This window comes from Schistocerca piceifrons, chromosome X (genome assembly GCF_021461385.2).
Source record: "Schistocerca piceifrons isolate TAMUIC-IGC-003096 chromosome X, iqSchPice1.1, whole genome shotgun sequence".
Taxonomy (NCBI): Eukaryota; Metazoa; Arthropoda; class Insecta; order Orthoptera; family Acrididae; genus Schistocerca; species Schistocerca piceifrons.
In genome coordinates this window covers 593,704,828-593,724,919 of record NC_060149.1, presented here as the reverse complement: position 1 = coordinate 593,724,919, position 20,092 = coordinate 593,704,828, and the positions used below count along the sequence as shown (strand labels likewise).

At 42.9% G+C, this 20,092-nt stretch overlaps 1 protein-coding gene and 1 non-coding gene across 4 annotated transcripts in view; both read left to right on the top strand.

The window, feature by feature from the left end:
* Positions 1-20,092, top strand: part of LOC124721843 (solute carrier family 41 member 2-like) — a 1,040,492-nt gene that overhangs the window by 982,671 nt on the left and 37,729 nt on the right. The window lies entirely within an intron of this gene.
* Positions 18,947-19,021, top strand: Trnas-uga. The gene has a single exon. It is a non-coding gene; the product is annotated as a tRNA-Ser (tRNA).

The following is a 20,092-nucleotide window of genomic DNA, read 5'->3' as shown; positions in this document are numbered from 1 at the left end:
GATGGCTGGGTGTTGTGTGCTGTCCTTAGGTTAGTTAGGTTTAAGTAGTTCTAAGTTCTAGGGGACTTATGACCACAGCAGTTGAGTCCCATAGTGCTCAGAGCCATTTTTTCGAATCCGCAGATCATCTGAAGTGGCGATACACGCATTTAATGTCGAACAGTCAAATGATTATAAAGCAGTTGAATAATCACCGAAATAGCTCAACGTTAAATGTACTGATGTATCGCCACTGTGGAGCTAAGAATGTTTTTAACTGGTCCAGCACTGCTGTGTCTCGGTGGGTAAGTGGAAGGCTACATGTCCTGGGCTTAATCCTCAGTCAAAAAAATGCTTCAAATGGCTCTGAGCACTATGGGACTTAACGTCTAAGGTCATCAGTCCCCTAGAACTTAGAACTACTTAACCCTAACTAACCTAAGGACATCACACACATCCATGCCCGAGGCAGGATTCGAACCTGCGACCGTAGCGGTCACGCGGTTCGAGACTGTAGCGCCTTTAACCGCTTGGCCACCCCGGCCGGCCAATCCTCAGTCAGTCTGAAGCTTCTGCTCTTGTTTATTGCTGCCTTCATCTCTGAAATGATTTGTTAATGTGATTTGTTTTTAAGTCGTACCGTGGTTCGGAGACCACGTAGACTGTAGATTGTCCTGCAACTGGGCGAGTCAGTTCAGAGGTCGGAGAAAGGCAAGGGCATACCACCTCCAATAGGATCATACACGAAAAGGAACCTTGCTGTTCAAACTGCCCTTGGGGTTGGAATAACTTTACTAGCATATCAAAGTAGAGAGTAAAACTCTGAATCGGTTTGGTTTGTTTTGGCTATTTTAAAAGCAAACTTTGCTGTTGACAATAAGCATTAGGTTGGCAAGACAAGTCAGAAGAGTGTTTCGTTGCGTTTGTCAGATTAGATAAGGGGCGTCTCTTCTAATAGTCGTCAGGCGCATTCTCTCTGGTGTTTAGGCAGAAATCTGCAGTTTCGTTTTTGTACTCTTAGATGGAATCGGCCCAAATAAACGCTGCTCACCGCACGTTTCATTCGACGCCCAGTGTCTACAGAAAACGAGGATTTGTTTCCCAATGAAAACAAAATTACTTTAAAAGCGTAATTTTACTTGTCCAGTCGATAAAACGGTCCCAAATTAGTTTAGTGCAGTATTCTGTTTGGTGTAATGTATTAACAGGGACAGTAAAACGCGAAGAATAAGCCGCACTACAGCAGCGACTGAGTAGCGGTCCTGCACGTCGGTAGCAGACAACGCGGGGCAAGACGGCACAGAACACGGGTCAATTTCGGGAAGTACTGCTGCTGGAGCGCCGTTTATTCTTCGTGTTTTTTAGTCCCTGTTAATGTATACTGATAAAACGAATATCGCAGTAGACTAACTTCGAACCATTTTATCGAATGAGCACTGCGCTTTTAAGAATCAGTTCCTTTGTAATGGACTCGCATTCGGGAGGACGATGGTTCAATCCCGCGTCCGGCCATCCTGATTTAGGTTTTCCGTGATTTCCCTAAATCGCTCCAGGCAAATGCCGGGATGGTTCCTTTGAAAGGGCACGGCCGACTTCCTTCCCCGTCCTTCCCTAACCCGATGAGACCGATGACCTCGCTGTCTGGTCTCCTTCCCCAAAACAACCCCCCCCCCCCCCCCCCGCCTTTGTAATGGATAAGAAACGAAGGCTTACCGTTGACATTGGACGGTGCATGAAAGACGTGATTAGCAGTACTTGTTTGGGATGACTCCAGTTATACATTACAAAAATGAAACTGAAAATATCTGGTTAAACAACAGAGAAAAAGCGCCTGATGACTATTAGAACAGACACCCTGTATAACCGGTCCGCGGCTCGTGCTCTAGTGACTAGCGTTGCTGCTTCTGGATCACGGGGTCCCGGGTTCGATTCCCGGTCGGGTTGGGGATTTTCTCTGCCCGGGCACTGGGTGTTTGTGTTGTTCTCATCACATCATCATTCGTGACAGTGGCTAGATTGGATAGCGAAAAAATTTGGACTGTGTAAAAACTGGGACTTCGTATGGGAGCTGATCACCGCACAGGTGAGCGCCCTACAAACCAAACATCACCACCACCTTGTATATCCTAAACAACTGTACCACTGTTCCCAATTTTTCGCGTTGAATAGGTATAATGCTGCAGCAAGGACCAACGATCAACGCATTTGAATGGGTGTACATGCCACCTACAGCCAGGGGCCGATCTGGAAGCGGGGATTAAACCAGGGTACCTGCCCCGGACGGAAATTTCAGGGGGCGCAAAATTCATATTCTTGAGGAGGAAAAAAACATTGTTTCACAAAGCACCTAGCATCCAGCGCACGTTAGTTTATCGATTATTCATATGATTTTGAAAAGCACCCCAGTTTGTTTTTGAACATTTGTGAACATATTCTCAGTTGATTTCTGAACGAATCATAGGTTGATTTTTCAATGCATGCATTGTGCACGTGATGTCTCTTCCAGGGTACCCGTCGCATCTAGGAATAAAAAAATTTCACGCAGGCAGAAGGGAACGGGGCTATACGAGCTGAGCCGAATGAACCCGAACGGGTAAATGCCAGTCGCTGTTCGTTTATATGGTTGATTAAGTGTGCGAATGATCAGTGTTGTTATAATTACGAGGGTTGGAACTTCAATAATGGCAACTATTTATTTACAGTTCGTACAATATAGACACGTGTTTCAAAGTTGTACTGACCTTCAAAGTAGTCACCAGCATTGTGTATAACCCGTTACCAGCGATGTGGAAGTCGTAGGATACTCTTAGCAGTGACAGTTGTGTTGACAGTTCGAGCGGCGCGGTCTATTGCCCGACGAATTTGTAGCAGTTCTGAAGCGAATGCCGTGAAGTGTTTCCTTCAGTTTAGAAATCGACTTGAACTCATGATGGCGTAAGTGAGGGGAGTGCAGCAGGTGGTATAGCACTTAGCAGCCCCATCAGTCAAACAAATCATTAACAGCTTGCACTGTACGTGCTTGAGCATTGTCCTGCAAAATGATGGACAGCTCCTGCAGAAAGTGTCATTACTTCTGTCTCTAAGCTGGTCGTAGGTTGTGTTCCAAAAATGAACAGCATAGAGACAGAAGTGGTGACACTTTCTGCAGGTCCTGACCATCATTTTGCAGGACAGTGCTCAAGCACGTACAGTGCAAGCTGTTAATGATTTGTTTGACTGATGAGGCTGCTAAGTGCTGTACCACCTACTGCACTCCCCTGACTAAAGCCCTCGTGAGTTCAGCTCGATTTCTAAACTGAAGTAAAACTTTCAAACACGTATCTATTTTTTTACAAGCTGTAAATAATTAGTTGCCACTATTAAAGCTCCAACCCTCGTATTAGCGAAATCCATAGATTCAGACTACCATAGTGGAAACGATGAAAAGGAATAAGAGGTAAGAAAGTTACATATATCCTTCTCGACGTATCCAAGAAAATTTTTACAGAAAATTTTTGCCACAAGACTACACTACTAAGGGCCAGTTGTACAGTCCTCGGTTAGCAGCCGCTTAAGTTCTATTCTCGGAATAGCGCGGAAAACGCGTTGTACGAACACGTAATAACGCCTAGCCGGAGAATGAAAGCGGGATAACTGAACTAGTGATTCTGGCACGGTTAGTGAAGTTAACCGGAAAATAAATTTTGACAATACCAGCAATAGTTACAGAATCAGTGATGACAAGATTGTTTGTTAGAACGATGAAGGAGAAGAAACTGGAACATCACACAAATTATATGGAAGAATCATCATCTCGCTCTCATGCTTGAGAAACTCAAAGGGGTTCAAAGGGCTCTGAGCACTATGGGACTTAACTTCTGAGGTCATCAGTCCCCTAGAACTTAGAACTACTTAAACCTAACTAACCTAAGGATATCACACACATCCACGCCCGAGGCAGGATTCGAACCTGCGACCGTAGCGGTCACGCGGTTCCAAACTGAAGCGCTTAGAACCGCACGGCCACACCGGCCGGCGCTTGAGAAACTGGAGCTTATGAATGACATATGAAACTGTTTCTTAACGTACAACTTTTTCCTTGTAGTAGGCCAAATAGGCATTTGATATTGGTACCCGCACATCATGAATTATATTCTGTCTGTTTTTTATGTAAATGAGGTACATAAACAGTCTCGCTTGTATGGCGTGTGTTAAAACTGCTACAATATTAGAAAGGCCTATTTCGTTATCTGGCAGACAGCGACAAAATAGACGTAATAAAATCGAGAAACCACACCAGTATTGGTTCAAATGGCTCTGAGCACTATGGGACTTAATATCTGAGGTCATCAGTCCCCTAGAACTTAGAACTATTTAAACCTAACTAACCTAAGGACATCACACATCCATGCCCGAGGCAGGATTCGAACCTGCGACCGTAGCAGTCGCGCGGTTCCGGACTGAAGCACTAGAACCGCATGGCCACCGCAGCCGGCCACACCAGTATTGAGAACTTTTCGTATCAACAGCTTTTTCAGTATTAGAGGACGACGTTTTTGATTTTTCATGTAGAAAAAAGTTGACGAACTTTAATAAGATAATAGATTCTTTCGCAGGAAGAAAAGCACGCCGTGTAAAAACTGTAGCTAGATTAGAAAGAAAACAATGCTGGGACCTAAGGATTGAATAAATGTGTACTGTCTTGCTTAGCTGTTCTCTTTACTGGTTTTGTGTGCCTATATATAATTTTATGTCATACAAAAGAGAAAGTTATTAGCTAGTGGGCAATAAAGAGTGCAAATTTTCTGAAGAGTTCCTATTTTCCCGGTCAGAGTATTAATTGTGAGGGTTTTTTTTTTTTTTGTAGGGGGGGGGAAGGGTCTCAAACCGACTGACTTGGGGCAGGAGAGGCACCACAGGACATTTTAATTTCCACTGTCCTGAATAGAGATTTGACAGCTTCCATTACAAAATATACAAGTTTGAATTCCAGAAAGCGAAATACAGTGACGTACGATAGAAGAATGCTGTGTGAAGCGGCGTGGCACTGCACTTTGGCACACTTAAGATCAAATAACATGTCTTACATTTCCTCGAACATGTTTGTTTTGTATATCAAACTCATCAGAAAGATGTGCGATACTAAATGAGCACATCTTCGAAAAACAGATTTTTTTTCAATTTTTGACGTCCTATCTCAAACGCTCAAAGGAGGGAGGGAGGGGTGGTGGCACTACTATCAAGTTTTTGCCCCTGTTCGGAAATATCGTAGATCGGGTCTGCCTCCAGCACAGCGACGTGTTTTTGCACTGTCCTTGGTAATCGCTGTAATGTCGGCTCATACCGTTACACGAAGCACGCATTAATTTAGCACGAGGTCTCAACAATTTTCCCCACTTTTTGTGATGAAGCTCTAAAGAGATTTCTAAAACAAATTACGCCAGATGTGATTATATTCTCACAGCGCGTCAACCGCACCCTAGTAAGTCCCAGAATCCCTGTCTAATGGACAGTACTTCTAAGTATTGTCATCAGCGTAACGTGCTAGAGGACTTGGTCTGCAGCAAGAGAAATTAACAGAACTCGCATGCCTCTCCCAGTCTAGTGCTAGCAGACTGCAGTCTCTCCTCATTACAATAGCCTGATAGAAAACATCTTCACGCTATTTGCAAGGTCTCTCTGAAGCGCTCTGTCACTACAGCTCCTGACACATATTTTCTACAAAAGTGTCCGATTGGTCCGGTTATCATGTTTGGCCCACCTTTGATGCTTAACTTCACCCACATGCACGTTCGGAATCCGTAATAAACTCACTATGTATTATCGAATTCTTTACTGGAGTAAATACGCCCCCGCTACTGGCGTCTAACCTATGATTGCGATGTATATTCCAATCTGTATTTAGGATGCCGTTGCTATTCACTCCCGTTTTCAATCAGATTTGTTCTTAATGCTATCTCGGCATTATTAACTTTAATACCGGTAGCCGATACTAATTCTGGGACATTTCCATGGATCTCCTGTAGTTTTCCAATATCATATTGACCTTTCCCGTTTCCGATCTGCGAGAACGAACTTTCTGTGAGAATACTGTGGCTGATCTATCTTCGATTTCGGTAGGCAGTTCATCACTAATCCCAAGGGTGGTGCCTACAGCCTACGGAAAAAAGCCATATGCACGCCGTTGTTCGTGTAGAAATGCACGATTTGCAGCTAGCTGATTCGGTAGCTGCCGGCAGAGCCGCCTCCACATCTGGGGTGAGAACTCCGGCAAACACACTGAGAGCACACTGTCATCCTTTCTCAACCTGGCTGCTATTTCCCTGATGAGGCTCCATTAGCCACCTAACACTAGAGCTCCCTATGACTAGCATACCGACCCTCTGCACTTGTACAGACTGGGCAGGAAAATCGGCCACTGGACCAGCAGGAGAGGTATCCAGTGCTGGCTCAGCTGTTACCAACACTAGGTAGCTGTTTATAACGCGCAAGGCGGCAGCCGTGCGACCAGTTTTCACTTTCGCCCTCTACTCAGAGACACGCGAACCCTCCACTGTCCACCATTCTTCCTCGAGTGAAGACAGATCGACCAGAAGTTGCGTGTCGGAAGACACAGTGACAACAGTGTTTCCTGAGGACTCCTAAGATACCAAAGGTGTCGGAGCTTTCGCCACTAGTGTCCCAACGTCGTTGTAACTTTGAGCAGAAACCTCACACCTATCCACCGTAGCCAGGACTGCTTTCATCTGTTTCCGGAAGGCGTCCAGTTCTCCCTCTGTCCGCACACAAGCACAATCCCTATCCGTTCCGTACTGTGAAAAAAATAGAAGGCTGCACCGGAACTCAAAAATACAATCAAAGCAGTCAGGGTTAATTGACAGAGAACAAACAGATCTGAGCAAGCAACCTGACTGTGGTGCTAATGACTGTGGTGCACACCAAATTATAAACGAGAACGATGAAAAAACTAGCACTAAAATCTACTCCACAAAGTTTTGACTGCACAGTAAGATCGCAAAATCAGCAAGCTCTTAAAACAAGAATAAATTACATTAGTGAAAACAGATATATAAACAGTTACTTTTCACTGGAAAGCCAGTTCACGTGAAAGCTAATGCACGAAAAAACTAGAAACCTGAGAACCACACAAAATGACAGCAATGATTTCAGCTACATAAATAACTTTCGTTGTACGCTGCAAACATCTTTCACGGTTGTTAAGTGTCCCTTGCTGAGGACGATGTCATGGGATACAGAGGACACGCCCAGATTTGCTATGTAAAAGAATCTAGTGTACACCGCGTAACTTAATTGAATGGAAGAAAAGTAAATCTCGATTTCCACTCTGCAGTTAAAGCCTGATCAGAATAATCGCGTGGTTGACAGCAGTTAACACGAAAGCTACCATGGCAATAACCAACCAGAGTACGAACTTGACTACGTCTGCTGTTGTCCGGTAACTTAACCGTTGAAATTTGTTTTGGTTGTGTACTTTGTTTTTCTTTGTGCCAGTTTATTATTTTGCACAACAGAATGTTTGAATTAGCAGCGTCAGTGAGCAGAAGAGTGATCAGGCCATTACAGTGCTACAACATCGTCCCCTTCGGTGCCCAACTGTCAGTACTTTGATATTGTGATCTGAATGTAGAACGACGCTGCTCGCTTTTACTGGGTCAGTTTTTGGCGGAAGTTTTCCTCTTCGATGACAGCTGAATCCGACCGCCTGCTCTGGGGAATGTTCATAACTGCCACAAACACCCCCATTTAACTTCGGCTCGATATCAGGCCGTGCCAGATAAGCAAGTGGCGGTAATTACAAGCTGCACTTGTTTCCGAATATCTCCTCGTTGTTTGGAGATAAGAATTTCTTTTGAAATGAGTGCTGTGTTTTTTCAAGGCTTTCGCTCTCGAGTGCGTTCACCGCCTGGCTCAAGGGAGTCATGTGAGCGGCTAGTGTTTGCCCCTCCCCCCTCAAGTTGCGCCGATAGTAGAATACAAAGGGTTGCGCAATCTCGGGCTCCAGACGGACAAGGCGTGATTGGCTCCTGTGCACTTCAACTCTGTCCTCAGAGGTACTGTATTCAAGGGCCTACGCTGTTTATATCAGTTCGCTCAGTTATCAGCAAGACATGTCGCAATTGAACGAAAGAAGTGTAGCGAGCATTCCATCAGGACATAATTATTTTTCTTGCGGGAGAAAAAAAATCGGTCCGCGGAGACGACTGTTCATATTGTAATGGTTCTAGCCAAATCGTCCGTATATATAAAAGATGAGAGAGCAAACTATACATACGTGATTAACGTTAGGCGGCTACACTGTAATGTGTTCGGAGGGGCCGAGAAAAAGAGAGCGTTGCGCGCGAAGTGACAAGTTTATTAATAATTTGAAATAAAGACATCATAATCACTACAAAAAGCCACTTTTTAAGTTTTAAATAATATGAGTATATTTAGAGATTTTTTTCAGACTGAAGTTAATAAACAATTCAGTGCGGAAAATCAATTCAGAGGAGGCTGATTTTGGTTCAAATGGATCTGAGTACTATGGGACTTAACTTCTGAGGTCATCAGTCCCCTAGAACGTAGAACAACTTAAACCTAACCAACCTAAGGACATCACACATATCCATGCCCGAGGCAGGATTCGAACCTGCGGCCGTAGCGGTCGCGCGGCACCACACTGTAGCGCCTAGAACCGCTCTGCCACTCCGGCCGCCGCTGATTGTGGCTGAAATAGAACTACACTCCTGGAAATGGAAAAAAGAACACATTGACACCGGTGTGTCAGACCCACCATACTTGCTCCGGACACTGCGAGAGGGCTGTACAAGCAGTGATCACACGCACGGCACAGCGGACACACCAGGAACCGCGGTGTTGGCCGTCGAATGGCGCTAGCTGCGCAGCATTTGTGCACCGCCGCCGTCAGTGTCAGCCAGTTTGCCGTGGCATACGGAGCTCCATCGCAGTCTTTAACACTGGTAGCATGCCGCGACAGCGTGGACGTGAACCGTATGTGCAGTTGACGGACTTTGAGCGAGGGCGTATAGTGGGCATTCGGGAGGCCGGGTGGACGTACCGCCGAATTGCTCAACACGTGGGGCGTGAGGTCTCCACAGTACATCGATGTTGTCGCCAGTGGTCGGCGGAAGGTGCACGTGCCCGTCGACCTGGGACCGGACCGCAGCGCCGCACGGATGCACGCCAAGACCGTAGGATCCTACGCAGTGCCGTAGGGGACCGCACCGCCACTTCCCAGCAAATTAGGGACACTGTTGCTCCTGGGGTATCGGCGAGGACCATTCGCAACCGTCTCCATGAAGCTGGGCTACGGTCCCGCACACCGTTAGGCCGTCTTCCGCTCACGCCCCAACATCGTGCAGCCCGCCTCCAGTGGTGTCGCGACAGGCGTGAATGGAGGAACGAATGGAGACGTGTCGTCTTCAGCGATGAGAGTCGCTTCTGCCTTGGTGCCAATGATGGTCGTATGCGTGTTTGGCGCCGTGCAGGTGAGCACCACAATCAGGACTGCATACGACCGAGGCACACAGGGCCAACACCCGGCATCATGGTGTGGGGAGCGATCTCCTACACTGGCCGTACACCACTGGTGATCGTCGAGGGGACACTGAATAGTGCACGGTACATCCAAACCGTCATCGAACCCATCGTTCTACCATTCCTAGACCGGCAAGGGAACTTGCTGTTCCAACAGGACAATGCACGTCCGCATGTATCCCGTGCCACCCAACGTGCTCTAGAAGGTGTAAGTCAACTACCCTGGCCAGCAAGATCTCCGGATCTGTCCCCCATTGAGCATGTTTGGGACTGGATGAAGCGTCGTCTCACGCGGTCTGCACGTCCAGCACGAACGCTGGTCCAACTGAGGCGCCAGGTGGAAATGGCATGGCAAGCCGTTCCACAGGACTACATCCAGCATCTCTACGATCGTCTCCATGGGAGAATAGCAGCCTGCATTGCTGCGAAAGGTGGATATACACTGTACTAGTGCCGACATTGTGCATGCTCTGTTGCCTGTGTCTATGTGCCTGTGGTTCTGTCAGTGTGATCATGTGATGTATCTGACCCCAGGAATGTGTCAATAAAGTTTCCCCTTCCTGGGACAATGAATTCACGGTGTTCTTATTTCAATTTCCAGGAGTGTATTTCATGTCGCAGTAGCCACCTGTCTAAGGCTTTATCGTTTGGCGCCTATACTATAGAATGGCTCCAAGCGTACAGTGGCGATGCATATAAGTTTTGTCTCAAATTTTATTGACGTCTGCTGTGTCTCTTAGGGCGATGTAGCAAACGCACGAGGATATGTCCTTTCGCTGTGTATACCACTGGGGGAATGAATTTAACGGAGGCAGAGTTTGCAGTACAATTTTTAAACGAATAAGTGAGGAAATTTTGTCAGTTTTAAGTGAGTTCGTTTTCGCGGGCAACCGATTTCTTCCACAGTTCATTTCATCCAAACTAATACACAGTTTTATTTTTCCTTTCTGTTGCCAGACGCGGATTCTGCTCTCCAAGCTGTAGGAGACCCCTTTCATAAATATTTATTAGTTAACAATATAGTGCAGCAGCGTACAAAATTTCTTAATATCCGTAGCTTCTGACAGACGGATTACTGACTCGTGACATCAAAGCGTCATAGTCATAATTAAAGAAACCATTGATACACAACTGTATTTTAACATTTAGCGGGAAATTCTGGCTTCGTTCGGTATTTAAAGCGGTATAGAAAGACAAATAAATAAGAACGATATTACAAATAGCTGCATTAATAGCAAATATAGCTGCTTGATTGAAATTTTCATTTGAAGATTGATTGTTCAGAAACGTATTTTATTTGAATTAAATATTAGTCAAATTTTCTTGGTTCTTAGATTCTTGTTATATCTTGCATTTGTATAACAAACATATTTGCTTATAATTGCAATATGTTACTTTTAAAACTGAAATACTGAGTTTTTCATGGAAATAAATATTAGTCTTTTGTTCTTTTTAATAATTATCGTTGTTTATAGCAATGTTAATAATATAGTTGATTACATTAATTTTTTCAGTTCTTTACGTTTCTTAAAATCTCTTCAATTCATTAAATCATAAACTGTATAATAAAACTTCGCATAGTTAGTCAGTAAACCTGAAATGCTGCGTTATTGACTTTTAATTCTAAAATGTTATTTTGCGAGTTTATCACAAAAATTCCACTGACAGTGCCCGCCCCACAGGTTCAGCCATGCGGTCTATGGTTACTAAAAACGATCCTGCCGAATCAAATTAACTAAGTGAAAGGAGGGAAGCAGCAGTGACATTGAAAGTTTGAGTCGATGCAGGAGCCGTGTTCGAATAATTGTTGTTTCGATTAAGTATACAGGGACAGGTTGACAGCAAATTCAATGAACGTTCGAATTTCTGTGCTTCACTGTGGTGCCACTTTATCCGTTTTCATTTATCTATTTATTTACTTTTTATTGCAACTCCAGCCATTTACGATATCCACATAGGTCTTTTTTGTGATCAGAGGCGTGCATATGACAGCAACAACAATTAAAGAATAGGTTAACTTTGAGGATATGTAATTAGTTTCAAAATAACACAAATCAAGCATACAGTGCAGGAATTAGAGGCACTGCATTTTTGTAGGGCGGGCTCGCTGATAAGTCACGAAGTACGAATTCATTGACATATAAAGCAGTCATGTAGTGCACGACGTCGAAGACACATTTTTGCCGTCACAGTAGACGGGCAGGAGTGGTGAATCCGTAAAAGCGCAGCGCACAGCCTGGCGGGCCGGCCTGCTAGCCTGCCAGCCCGCGGCTGTGGCGCGGCGGGCTTGAGCTCAGTTATACAGTGTGATTCAACAACAACAACAAAAAGTTTCAGAACTGACATGGTACATTGGCGTATGCCTTCAACACGTACACGAGGTGTGTACCGCGCCACTGAGATCTCCAAATACTACGTATGGCGCACTGTACACGATGAAGGACTGCATCCGTTTCATTCCCAATGCGTAAAGGCATTGCAACTGTGGGACTAAAACAAGTGCATGGGATTTGCGTGGTGGTTTCTGCAGGAAACCGCTGCAGACCAGAGCTCCCCAGCGATTATCCTCTTCACTGATGAGACCGTGTTCTCACTCGAGGATGTGATTAACGTTCACAACCTGTATACGTGGGCGAATGTGAACCCATTTGCTACATGTATGCATGCCTCACAAAGCAATTTATCCTTAATGTGGGGGCTGCCATCGTCGGACACTGTTTACTTGGGCCATACATTTTTCCAGACCGACATGATGGTTGCACATATCTCGTATTCCTGTGAGAGCTTCTGTCGGGCGTGCCGAATGGTGTTGCCATGCCTATTCATCGCCGCATTCAATTTCAGTACACTGGAGCCTGTGTGTGTGTGTGTGTGTGTGTGTGTGTGTGTGTTTTGTCCACAGCGCAAGTTATTTTAAGTTAGATTAAGTGGTGTGTAGGCTTAGGGACTGATGACCTAAGTAGTTTGGTCCCATAAGACCTTACCACAATTTTTCCATTTTTTTTTCTTTTTTTTTTGCGTAGGCCAGTCACATGGTCTCCATGATCATCCAATCTGTCCTCAGTCAATTTTTTCCTGTTGTGGGTATCTGAAAGGTCTTGTGTATGAAACAACTGTTACATCGCACAGAGGACCTAGTGGCAGAATTGTTGTGGTGGCAGGGTGTCTTCGAGATACACCAGGTATCTTTGAGTGGGTGTGCTATTCAATGCAGTATTGATGTTGGGCATGTATCGATGCATCTGGACAAACTTTTGAGCATCTCCTGTAGGGTGCGTCCATTTGTAGCATGTGATTAAGTAACTGCAACACTATTTAGTAGCCCTGGATGTCTTTTGCAGCCCCCAGTTCCTACGTGATAACTGATCCTTGTCGTATGCCCGATGTACCACGTAAGTTTGTAAATGTTGTTTTGAAAATTCGAGAAATAACAGCTCACACAGAGACGTACAAGCAATCATTCCTCCCACAGTCCATTCATTAATCTTACACTGTTTACTGAATGATCTGTTAAAGAACTCAGATGTGAAATTAAGTAATTTTTAATCATTGTCATTAATTATAAAATAGTTGCATTTGTCTGAGACATTTGCTATTGATAATAAATAGAGGGATTAGGTGCACCAGCTGCAGGAATTTAAATACAAAACATTAAAATCATTGCATTTTCAAAAATACATTGTTATGGAGCAGAGCAAGTTGATTTCAGTTACGCTTTACAAAACAAAATTTTTGTTGTGGTCTTCAGTTCGAATTCTGGTTTGAGCATCTCTCTTAGCTAGTCTACCCGTGGAAACCTTCTCTTCTCAGCATAAATACTGCGATCAACATCCATTTGAACCACCTTACAGTTGTCAAGCTCTGATCTCCCTCTACAATTTTTACCTCCCACAGTTCCTTCTATTACCAAATTAATGAATCCTTGTTGCTTAAGGTTATGCCCTGTCAACTGATTCCTTCTATTAATCAGTTAGTGGTACAATAACCCTCCCCCCCCCCCCCCCCCCCAAATCAATTCAGTACTCCTTTGTTAATTATCTGATCTATAAATCTTCTGTAGCACCACATTTAAAAAGCTTCAATGCTCATCTTGCCTAACCTGTTTATCATTCACATGTCACTTCCAAACAAGTTTACACTCCAGACAAATACCTTCAGAAAAGACTTCCTGACACTTAAGTTTATATTACAGTTGTAGCGATGACTTAAAATCTTTAGAACAGGCTCTCACTTTTGATTAAGGAAGGACTAGGCCCAAATTTGTACATATAATAAATTTTATTATAGTGTATTTCCTCAGCACATGTTCACATTCCTTGGTACTCAAAAAAATATACTGTACAATTTACATTCATTACACTCTTTATCCTTTAGCAAACAAATTTTGAAATAAATACGATCACTATCAAATTTTCTTTAAACCATTTCAGTAACACCAAAAATCTAAGCAAAGGCTTTCGAAGTGAACTCAGAAATAAACTCACCTCACAACCAGGCTAAAGTTTACCTTTCCCTCAAATAAAATATACTAAAAAAACTCAACGTTAAAAACACACAAACATAATTGCATAAAAAAATATTTACCCAATTAATAAAATTATTGAACATTCAACATTATCTTAGCAAACCTTGAACAAGCAAAATTTCTGCAAGCTTAATTACCACACATTTAAGTATAAGCTACTCAGACAATTTAGAATTTTACAGTCCTGCTCTGGACACATTACTTCTTGCTCTCCGAGCGGACCTACACGACCCACGTACTCCTCCAGGCCAAGGTACGTAAACATTGAAATCGGAACAAGAAAGCCTTCTAGAACACACAGAAATCTTCTATTAGAAACATTTCTACCGCCTGCCTTCTACATATGTTGCAGTCTTTAACATGTAAATAAAACACAATAAAATAGTGGCCATACAATTAAGAAAACGACCCAGCAACTTAATTACAAGTAAAAAAAACATGGCTTTAACTAATGAAAAGAACATTCACTGATATACACCTACAAAAACCAAAATGCCTCTTTCGCAACCAATTAGCATGTCCCGGCTTACTCAAATATTAATTAATGACAAGTAATGAGCAGCACCAGTATCATAATCTGAATCTGAACTGAGAAAGTTTTTATACGACGAACGAGCCTGTGCAATTCTTTAATTTTTGCGATAACCACAGTTGTCGTTGGAATGATGCTCACTAGAAAGATTATCGGTAAGACTGGAACTCCAGCAAATGGAAATGGAGCCCCATAACAATTGTCCGAGGGCCGGAGAGCAGATCAACGTCCGGTATTAACACCAAGGCAGTCCAGCCATCACTCGCCTCTCTCACACACTGTGCTCCAGCTGCAGCGCATGACAGTTGTGCCTCCTGGTGGCTCAGTTCCGTCAGCCCCACTGCTTGCCTCCGACAAGCGCTATATACCCAGCCAGCGTGAGACAAAATCGATACTGGCTAGCTTACATAGTCTTTGAACCAGAGGAGATAGATTCCATTACCTCGATGTGAACACATCAGTCTCCCCACTTTAAACCAAAACTCCCCCGGGCCACCCCACCTTGAGTTGGTTCAGATGGGTTCAAAACTCCCTGTGCGTTTTCAGGTCCCATACCAGGAAGTTTACTGGGGTTAGAAAGACCTGACATGGACCTACATATCTGGGTGCCAACTTGCCGACCGCTTCATTATCTCAGTGCAAATGCTCCCAAAAATTTTTGACAAAGACTTGGTCTCCAACTGCCAACGACAACACATGCCTTCCCTTATTATGGGCTTTTTCTGCAAAGATCACCCGAGACCGATCTTGCGGACGCATACCTTCAAGCAGCCTACTCACAGCATCTACCTTGGTTACTTCAGTGCATAGAGCTATTATAGCTGTTCTCACCCTATTGACATATTCAGACAATGACTCATCACTATCCTGAACATGACAAAAATAACCGTCCACAAGAGCCTTGTGCCTTGATTCACCTGAACACTCTTTCAAAATTGTCTGACGTAGACAAAAAAAGGAACCACCTTGGTTTAACACTTCACTAATTACCCAACTTAGCTGGCCTTCAACGAATGGACAAATTAACTGACAGATTAATCCTTCCGAGACTTGTAATACACGAGCTTGGTTTTCCAACTTAACAATTAACCATAATAGCTCTTTTATACTATTAACGTCCATTACAGACAATCTACGTACTCCCTGAAATAGTGGTAACACGGGATTCAGCATTTTACTAAATTGTTCCGAACTCAGGACTGCAGTATTCAGACTGCCCCTTTCTACCTTCCTCTACACCTTGCTTCCCTTCGCCTTCTTGCCATTTATAAGTAAATAGGGTCCTATGCACTGAAATTAATTCTTGTTGCAACACCCGTATATCATTCAGAAATTTATTGCCTTCACAAACAAGCTGAATGTCACTAACTCGATTAGCCATGTGATCCACCAGAGCGTGTAACCATAACAATTGAGCTTGGGAGGGACTAGAACCTTCTAAAAACTCAATACCTTCTTTTACAACACCCAATAAGGAAAGACATGCAGTGCATGCGGTACTCACCCCATCTACTGCACAGCAGTGATGTTTACAGGCATGTCTAATATACCTCGCAACTGCTGGCTCAATTCGGCCACGCTGCTTTCATCTCCTTCACCTCTTATTCGAAGTTCATATTGCAGTGGTTCTTTTGTTAGATACTTTAAGCCCAACACATAGTAAACTGCCATGGGACGGGAGCTGGAAACACACAGGGAATTTTAAACAAGGCCCTCAACCCAATATAATTCTATTACTTATACAGCTAACAAAGCACCAAGGAATGTAATGCGGCAAACAGAGGAACCACGCTCTGCTACCATTTGTAGCGATGACTTAAAATCTTTAGAACAGGCTCTCACTTTTGATTAAGGAAGGACTAGGCCCAAATTTGCACATATAATAAATTTTATTATAGTGTATTTCGTCAGCACATGTTCACATTCCTTGGTACTCAAAAAAATATACTGTACAATTTACGTTCATTACACTCTTTATCCTTCAGCAAACAAATTTTGAAATAAATATGATCACTATCTAATTTTCTTTAAATCATTTCAGTAACACCAAAAATTTACGCAAAGGCTTTCGAAGTGAACCCAGAAATAAACTCAACTCACAACCAGACTAAAGTTTACCTTTCCCTCAAATAAAATATACTAAAAAAAACTCAACGTTAAAAAGACACAAGCATAATTGCATTAAAAAAAATATTTACCCAATTAATAAAATTATTGAACGTTCAACATTATCTTAGTAAACCTTGAACAAAGCAAAATTTCTGCAAGCTTAATTACCACACATTTAAGCATAAGCTACTCAGACAATTATAGCTCAATAAGAGTGCTAAATTACAGGAAGAAAATACAATTTAGAATTTTACAGTCCTGCTCTGGACACATGCCCTTTTTGCTCTGCGAATGGACCCACACAACCTGCGTACTCCTCCAGGCCAAGGTACATAAACATTGAAACCAGAACAAGAAAGCCTTCTAGAACACACAGAAATCTGCTATTAGAAACATTTCTACCCACAGCCTTATATATACGCTGCAGTCTTTAACATGCAAATAAAACACAATAAAATAGTGGCCATACAATTAAGAAAACAACCCAGCAACTTAATTATGAGTAAAAAAACCTTAACAATTACACATCTCTCTTCAACTAATGAAAAGAACATTCAGTGATATACACATATGAAAACCAAAATGCCTCTTTCGCAACCAATTAGCATGTCCCGGCTTAGTTGAATATTAATTAATGACAAGTAATGAGCAGCACCAGTATCATAATCTGAATCTGAACTGAGAAAGTTTTTATACAATGAATGAGCCTGTGCAATTCTTTAATTTTTGCGATAACCACAGTTGTCGTTGGAATGATGCTCACTAGAAAGATTATCGGTAAGACTGGAACTCCAGCAAATGGAAACAGAGCCCCATAACAATTGTCTGAGGGCCGGAGAGCAGATCAACGTCCGGTGTTAACACCAAGGCAGTCCAGCTGTCACTCGTCTCTCTCGAACACTGTGCTCCAGCTGCAGCGCACGACAGTTGTGCCTCCTGGTGGCTCAGTTCCGTCAGCCCCACTGCTTGCCTCCGACAAGCACTATATACCCAGCCAGCGTGAGACAAAATCGATACTGGCTAGCTTACATAGTCTTTGAACCAGAGGAGATATATCTATTACCTTGATGTGAACACATCAACTGGTTGACAAATCCTCTTTTTAGAAATGCTTTTCTTGCTGTAACTGATGTGCGTGTTATATCTTTTCCATGTCAGCCATTATCAGTCTTTTCCTTACCCAAATAGCAAAACACATATACTAGTTTTACCCTCTAATTTTCATATCTAATTCCCTCAGCATTGCCTGATGTAATTTGACTGCATTCACATTACCCTTGTTTTGCTTTTACTTATACTAATATTATAACTTCTTTTCAAGACACTGTCCATTCCATTCAATTGATCTTCCAAGTCCTTTGCTGTCTCCAACAGAATTACAAAGTCATCAGCAAATCTAATTTTTTTAATTTTTTTTTTTTCTTCCACAATTTTAATTCCCTCACCAGTTTTCTCCTTGGTTTCCTCTATTGCTTGCCCAGTGCTCAGATTGAATAACATTTTTATATTTTCTCCTTTCAGACATTAAATTCCATATCTTTTGTGTTATCCAAGGATACCTGTTGGGCCTTGTCTTTTGATTTATTTAACCCTCTGCTTCCTTCACTATCTCATCACTCATAGCTACCCACTCATCTTCTGTTGTATTCCTTTCTCCTGTTACAGTTAGTCATTGCCTAATGCTCCCTTTGAAACTCTCAACAAGTAGTGATTCTTTCAATTTATCCAGGTCCCATCTCCTTAATTTCCCCACTTTTTGCAGTTACTTCAGTTTTAATTAGCAATTCATTACCAATAAATTATGACCAAAGTCTACATCTGGCCCTAGAACTGTTTTGCAGTTTAAAATCTGGTTTCTAAATCTCTGTCTTATCTATCAGGAACATACTGGTGTCTCCAGGTTTCCCCCACATATACAAACTTCTTTCATGATGAGATGTTCACTCTGCAGCGGAGTGTGCGCTGATATGAAACTTCCTGGCAGATTAAAACTGTGTGCCCGACCGAGACTCGAACTCGGGACCTTTGCCTTTCGCGGGCATGTGCTCTACCAACTGAGCTACCGAAGCACAACTCACGCCCGGTACTCACAGCTTTCCTTCTTACTTTACATCCCCCAGGCTGTGGCTAAGCCATGTCTCCGCAATATCCTTTCTTTCAGGAGTGCTAGTTCTGCAAGGTTCACAGGAGAGCTTCTGTAAAGTTTGGAAGGTAGGAGACGAGGTACTGGCAGAAGTAAAGCTGTGAGTACCGGGCGTGAGTCGTGCTTCGATAGCTCAGTTGGTAGAGCACTTGCCCGTGAAAGGCAAAGGTCCCGAGTTCGAGTCTCGGTCGGGCACACAGTTTTAATCTGCCAGGAAGTTTCATTCTTTCATGATTCTTATATATGATGTAGCAACTCTTTTCTTTTTGGGAGGGGGGGGGGGGGGAGGAGGAGGGGAGGCAAGTAAACCTATTCACTGATTCTGACTGATGTATGTTAAAGCTATGTATTTCAGCAAAGCTATTAAGCAAATATGTGTATCAAAAGTGTGTGAAGGGCTTAATCAGACAGTGCTATGTTGTTCTACAAAGAGAAACACTTCATTAATTCCAAGAGTCACAATATGTGACCAGTTATATAGATCCTGCTTCTTGAAAACAATTTTGTTTCTTCAATTTTGAAAAATTCGTCACATAGCAGGGAAGACATTAGTTGTACTTTCCTCTGAAACCACTTACAAACAGTAGTTCAGATATATTGTAGCCTGCAAAAACAATGAGCCACTGGTAAACCTGTTGTTGTTGTTATTACTATTTCAGAAACACTTTACAGCACAGCTTAATGGGAAAAAGTTATAATTTATTTGAAGGAGGGGGAGGAATTTATGGTCTTTTTCTCCCTCGAAAAATTTTGCACACAATTTCTAAATGCAGCTTTCATTTCCCCTATCTGGACAACAAATTCATTCATGACAGCCATGAGATTAACTTTTAAGCCCTGTCTTGAGGAATATAAGAGGTGAGGTAGATGGCCGAGTATCAACTGTGCCATTTTTGGTCCGAGACAAGTTTTAAGTTGTCACAAGGCTCTGGATGTCCTCTCAGAGAATGCTGACGACACTTCAACCTTCTTAATCATAATGACCAAGTGAATAACTTGCTGAAACACTTCTTTAACCCTAACACATTCAACAGTATATTGTCTTTCAACAGTGGATACGTTACATGGTTCTACTCTATTTGTAATGGTTTGCAGCATTTCAAGTTGTGCATGAAGCCTGTAGAGAGTAAAGTCAGGTGTATGTACTCAAAGCAACTTAGTCAAACTTTGTGTAGATGGAGGATTTATCTTTGGAGTACATAAAAAGTCACCATTCAATACGGGATGGACACTTCATTCCTCTTGTTTGAACCTTCGACCGGTCTCC